We start from the raw sequence: 6,709 nt of genomic DNA, 5'->3' as shown, positions 1-6,709 counted from the left end.
GCTTTAACGTTTCTTTTTTTTTTTTTTTTTCTTTTTAATTTTTTAAAATTTACATCCAAATTAGTTAGCATATAGTGAAACAATGATTTCAGGAGTAGATTCCTTAATGCCCCTTACCCATTTAGCCCATCCCCCCTCCCATAACCTCTCCAGTAACCCTCAGTTTGTTCTCCATATTTATGAGTCTCTTCTGTTTTGTCCCCCTCTCTGTTTTTATATTATTTTTGTTTCCCTTCCCTTATGTTCATCTGTTTTGTCTCTTAAAGTCCTCCCATGAGTGAGGTCATATGATTTTTGTCTTGCTCTGACTAATTTCACTTAGCATAATACCCTCCAGTTCCATCCACGTAGTTGCAAATGGCAAGATTTCATTCTTTTTGATTGCCAAGTAATACTCCATTGTATACATATATACCACATCTTCTTTATCCATTCATCCATTGATGGACCCTTGGGCTCTTTCCATACTTTGGCTATTGTGGATAGTGCTGCTAAAACATGGGGGTGCATGTGTCCCTTCGAATCAGCACACCTGTATCCCGTGGATAAATGCCTAGTAGTGCCATTGCTGGGTCGTAGGATAGTTCTATTTTTAGTTTTTTGAGGAACCTCCATACTGTTTTCCAAACATTTCTTATAAGGCCAGTTTAGTGGTGATAAACTCCTTTAACTTTTGTTTATCTAGGAAACTCTATCTTCCCTTCAATTCTGAATGATAACCATGCTGGTTGTATGTTTTTTTTTCCTTTTAGGACTTTGAATATATCATGCCCCTCCCTCTTGGCCTGAAAATTTTTTCCTGAAAAATCATCTGATAACCCTATAGGGTTTTTCTTATACATAACTATTTGCTTTTCCCTTGCTGCTTTTGAAATTCTTTATCTTTGATTTTTGATATTTTAATTATTATGTGTCTTGGTGTGGACCTCCTTGGGTTCATCTTGTTTGGGGTTTTCTGTGCTTTGTGGACCTGGATGTCTGATTTGTTTCCCAGGTTAGGGAAGTTTTCAGCTATTGTTTCTTCATATAAGTTTTAGGCCCCTTTCTCTGTCTTCTTCTGGGGCCCGTATAATGTGAATGTTAGTACAACTGATGGTGTTGTAGAGATCCCTTCATTTCTCATGATGTTTAGAAGTTACTTTTTCTTTTTGCTATTCAGCTTGGATGCTCTCCATTACCTTGTCTTCCAGATCACTGATTTGTTCCTCTGCATACTCTAATAAGCTGTTGATTCCTCGTAGTGTATTTTTCATTTCAGTTATTGTATCCTTCAGCTTTGGTTGGTTCTGTTTTATATTTTCTGTCTCTTTGTTGAAGTTATCAGTCTTCTGTCAAGTCCAGCGAGTATCTTTATGACCATTACTTGGAACTCTTTATCAGGTAGATTGCTTATCTCCATTTTGTTTTGTTCTTTTTCTGAGATTTTTGTCTTGTTCTTTTGTTTGGAACGTATTCTCTGTCTCCTCATTTTGTCTGACTCTCTGTGTTTATTTCTATGTATTAAGTAGATCAGCTACATCTCCTATTCTTGGAAGTAGTGGCCTTATTTAGAAGGTACCCTGTGGTGCCGAGTAGTGCAGTCTCCCCTGGTTTCCAGAACCAGGCCACACCTGCTATGGTTGCACTGGCAGACAGGGCTGGCTCCCCCCCCCTCTCACTTCCTGGGGCAGGGGTCACTTTGGAGGGATGCAATACCACTGGGGCTGCCTGCCAGGTGTAGCGGGGAAGTAGTTGCTTTGGGGGGAAGCCAGTCTCAACTGAAGCTGCCCACCAGGTGTGGTGGGGTAGGAGTTGCTTTGGCAGGCATGGCAGGTCTATAGGTGAATGCCAGAGTGGGGTAATAGGTGCTAGCAAGGTAGGTAGAGACTGTCAGAACTGACCCCCACAAGCATCTGGCTAGCTAGGCTGAAGGAGGATAAGATAAATGGTGCCTGCCAAAACTTCCGTTTCCAGAGAAAGTTCCTAAAGATCTTTGCCCCTCCAGCACATGCCCTAAAGTTAGTCAACAAATCACCTTCACATGTAACCCACGTGCTTTTCAAACTGCTGCCTCTGTGTTGGGTCTCGACCAAGTGTTATAGTGTGCCTGTGTGGCTCAGTCACTTAAGTGTCTGACTGTTGATCTCAGCTTAGATCATGATCTCACGGTCTGTGGGTTTGAGCTCCGCATCAGGCTCTGTGCTAGTGGCCCAGAGACTGCTTGGGATTCTCTCTCTCCCTCTCTCTGCCCCTCCCCTGCTCACGTGTGCACTCTTTCTCTCTCAAAAATGAATAAACTTAAAAAAAAAAGAAAAAAGTTTAAAAAAATGCGCCAGGTTTTGTACTAGACCCAAGGACAGAAAAATAAATAAAACCCAGTCCCATTTTTCAAGATTCCTTCAGCCTCTTCAGTGCATTACTAATACAGAAAAAAGTTTCATGACATAGAACAGAGTTGTTTTTTTTTTTAATTTTTTTAACGTTTATTTATTTTTGAGACAGAGAGAGTCAGAGCATGAACGGGGGAGGGGCAGAGAGAGAGGGAGACACAGAATCCGAAGCAGGCTCCAGGCTCCGAGCCATCAGCCCAGAGCCCGACGCGGGGCTCGAACTCACGGACCGCGAGATCGTGACCTGAGCTGAAGTCGGACGCTTAACCGACTGAGCCACCCAGGCGCCCCAGAACAGAGTTTTAAAGAACATGTGAAGCTGTACCAGAAAAGTCTTTGACTTAAATAACTTAATTTCTTTTTTAGTGGGTATGATATTTTTGGTCAAAGAACCTACCTATTATTCCTCAAGCTTCTGTAAGGCCAGCCCTGCTACCTTCTAGAAGATACATTATAGTTATACTTACTGATTCATGTGCAGGGTGGTTGTGAGAAAGTTCACAATATTTACTGTCAAGTCTCATTCAATAGAGAAATTATGACTGGAAGTAGTACTTTTGGGAAATGGCTTTTGTCAGGCTGAATTATTTGTTCTACAACATCTTATGCTAAACCTGAAAGTAATAGACAAGTATTCAAAATAAATCTGAGTGGGGTGCCTGGATGGCTCAGTTGGTTGAGCATCTGACTCTTGATTTTGGCTCAGGTCGTGATCCCACCAGGTTTGTGGGATCGAGCCACACTCAGCGTGGAGCCTGCTTGGTATTCTCCCTCTCTTTGCCCCTCTCCCCCACTTGCACTCTCTCTCTCTCAAAAACAAACAACAAAACAAAACAAATCCAAAAAAAAAATCCCCCAAAACCAAAATGAACTTGAGTACTTTTTCTTTTATCAATATTCATAACATTACTTCCAGTGGACATTTAACAGCATTTAACTTTTTACCAGAAATAAAAGAAATACAGATTTACTTGTATAATTTTAAGAATTAAATATATGTTACTAGATATTAAAGACGAGAGTGATTGGCTTAGATTAGGGACATATTTGTTCATCATAAGTGGTTGTCCAGAGCTTGGACTTTGAATTCTATTTCACACGTTTCTTGAAAATATGAATAATCAGGGGCACCTGGGTGGCTCAGTCGGTTAAGCATCCGACTTTGGCTCAGGTCATGATCTCGCAGTTTGTGAGTTTGAGCCCCACCTTGGGCTCTGTGCTGACAGCTCAGAACTGCTTTGAATTCTCTGTGTCTCTCTCTCTCTGTCCCTCCACTGCTCATACGTGCGTGCACAGGCTCACCGCCTTCTCTTTCTCATAAATAAATAAACATTTAAAAAATATGAAGAATCAAACTGCATTGTTTTCTTTTTTTTTTCAATATATGAAATTTATTGTCAAGTTGGTTTCCATACAACACCCAGTGTTCATCCCAAAAGGTGCCCTCCTCAATACCCATCACCCACCCTCCCCCTCCCTCCCACCCCCCAAAACTGCATTGTTTTCAAAACACATTCTAAAAGCATAGATGTGCCTGGTTTGGGTAAATAAACATTGTTAGTAAGAAACAAATAATTCGTCTGGTAATTTTGCCTAAACTTCTGTTAATTGACCGCCATTCCAAAATTTATTAGAGAAACTTTGACACAAAAAAATTAGTTTTAAACCATGAAGTACTATGGGGCGCCTGGGTGGCTCAGTGGGTTAAGCGTCCAACTTCCACTCAGGTCATGATCTCACGTTTTGTGGGTTTGAGCCCCGCGTCGGGCTCTGTGCTGACAGCTCAGAGCCTGCAGGCTTTTCAGATTCTGTGTCTCCCTGTCTCTCTACCCCTTCCCGACTTGTGCTCTGTCTCTCTCTCTCTCTCTCTCTCTCTCTCTCTCAAAAATAAGTAAAACATTAAAAAAAATTTACAAAGTGAGTTATAAAATAGCATGTGACCCGACTGTGATCCGATTTTGTGAGAAGTACACACACACACATATAATGGTACAGGAAAAGATCTGGAAGCAGTCCAGGTACCAAGGTGCTAACAAGGTGGGGGTGGGGGTGGTGAACGTTTATGAGTTTCCCATTGTTGTTGTAACAAATTACCACAAAGCTAGTGCCTAAACGAACACAAATTTCTTCTTTTACAGTTTTGGAGGTCAGATGTATAAAGAGGTTTATGAGACTAAAACCAAGGTGTCTGCAGGGCTGGTTTCTTTTGGAAGCTCTAGGAATGAATCCATTGCTTACATCTTTCTGTTTCTTGAGGCTGCTTGCATTCCTTGGTTCTGGCTGCATCACTCCAATATATGCTCTTATTATCACGTCACCTTCTCTGTCCTCTGACCCTCCTGCTTCCCTTTTATAAGGACACTCGTGGTTACATTGGGCCCACTTGGATAATCCAGGACAATCTGCCCATCTCAAGATCCTTAATTTAGTCACATCTGCAAAGTCTCTTTTACCATAACATTCACAGTTTCCGGGGATTAGGTCATGGACATCTTTGAGGGGGGCAATTATTCTGTCTACCACAGAATGTGATGTTTTTATTTTTAATTTTTGTTTATATATTTTGTATTTTTTTAAGTTTATTTATTCTGAGAGAGAGAGAGAAAGAGAACATTCACATGAATTCCTGTGGGGGGGGGGGGGCACAGAGAGAGAGAGAGACAGAGAGAGAGAGAGAGAGAAAATCCCAAGCAGGCTCCATACCATCAGCAAAGAACCCGACACTGGGCTCGTGTCATGAACCATGAGATCAGGCGCCCCTATATATTTTTGTATTTTTATATAATGTGGATGTATTACTTAAAATATATTAGTTAAAAGTAGAAAAATGTGGGGCGCCTGGGTGGCTCAGTCAGTCTGACCCTTGGTTTCAGCTCAGGTCATGATCTCACAATTCATGAGATCAAGTCACACAAATGGCTCTGTGCTGATGGCACAGAGCCTGCTTGGGATTCTCTCTCTCTCTGCCCTCCCCCGCCCCCGCTTGTGTTCTCTCTGTCTCTGTCTGTCTGTCTCTCTCTCTCTCAAAATAAACTAAAAAAAAAGTAGAAAAATGTTATAGTTTGATATCAAATGACACGAAATGTGGTTATTTATAAACTTTTATCTGGCTCCATGTGAAGTTTGAGCTTCACATTCCGTTATCTTCTTACTTTGTATTTATACTAAATCGGAAAATTCAAATTCACAATTATACATCACCAGAAATGGCAGTAAGTGTTTGGTAACTGACCCACAAGTTTGGATCAGAGACTTGTGTATGTTGGATTGAGCAAGAATCCATAATTTGAGAAGTAATTTCTTCCATTGAGTGTTGCCTCCAGATGCTAAGTGGATGAAGAATCAAACTCAAATTCTGCCAGGATGAATGTTTCACCTTAGGAGAGTGGGTCTCACTAGGGGCCGTACCACACAAGGGTCTACTTTGAAAACACGTGGGGCTCCTTTGGTTGTTGCAGTGATGGACACGAATCCCCTGGCTGGGATCTTCTGTTGGTTAGTTGGACAGAAGCCAAGAATGTCATATGTCATTCAGTGCATGTGACTTTCTTACAAGGATGAATTTTCCTACATCTTACATAATTTTCAAATGTCCCCCTAGACATTCGTGTATATGAAAAACTTATTTGTCATTATCTGAACCTAAACCTGATCTCATTTTACATGTAAACTCAACATACTTTTTTCTCTTTCTGAAATGTGTTTTTAAAAATATGGAAGGCTTTTACAAACCTGCATGTCATTCTAGTGCAGGGGCCATGCCTGTCTTCTCAAGTTTAGTATATTGCTGCTGAAGTGAGCATAACTCGAAGTATTTTTTGCATGGTTTTATACCCTGGAATTTTCCAGGAATGGAACTACTGTGTAAATTGAAAGGAGTGTCTGTTGTTTTGTTTGGAGCTTTACCAAGAATGGCTTAATGTTTTAGAAAATCACGCCAGTCACATCAATGCCATTTATGGGCTGTGCTAGGTACCTTACATTTTCCCTTCCAGATTCACTCCACCCTCTCTACCTGCTCTGTGCAGTAGGAAGGGACCGTGTCAATAGGTTTCCTTGCCCTCCAGCTTCTGGGTAGGTTCACTCAATGGAAAGCACGGGCAGGAAATCTGGAAGGTGAAAGGAGAGTGAGGTGTGCCTCTTGTAATGACCATCAGAAAGTGAGTGTCATCTGATCCATGGAAACATAAAATTGGATGTGACAACAGTATTCCATTAGAAAATGGTAGCGCTAGGGGCGCCTGGGTGGCTCAGTCAGTTACGTGTCTGACTTGGGCTCAGGTCATGATCGCTCGGTTTGTGAGTTCGAGCCCCACATCAGGCTCTGTGCTGAGGGCTCA

At 41.6% G+C, this 6,709-nt stretch overlaps 1 pseudogene; it reads right to left on the bottom strand.

The window, feature by feature from the left end:
- Positions 1-6,076: 6,076 nt before the first annotated feature.
- LOC128773990 (U6 spliceosomal RNA) lies at positions 6,077-6,171 on the bottom strand (annotated as a pseudogene).
- Positions 6,172-6,709: the final 538 nt, after the last annotated feature.

This window comes from Panthera pardus, unplaced genomic scaffold (assembly GCF_024362965.1).
Source record: "Panthera pardus isolate Hobbes unplaced genomic scaffold, ASM2436296v1 HiC_scaffold_27, whole genome shotgun sequence".
NCBI classification, from domain to species: Eukaryota; Metazoa; Chordata; class Mammalia; order Carnivora; family Felidae; genus Panthera; species Panthera pardus.
The sequence above is the reverse complement of the archived record's forward strand: the minus strand, read 5'-3'. Positions and strand labels throughout refer to the sequence as shown.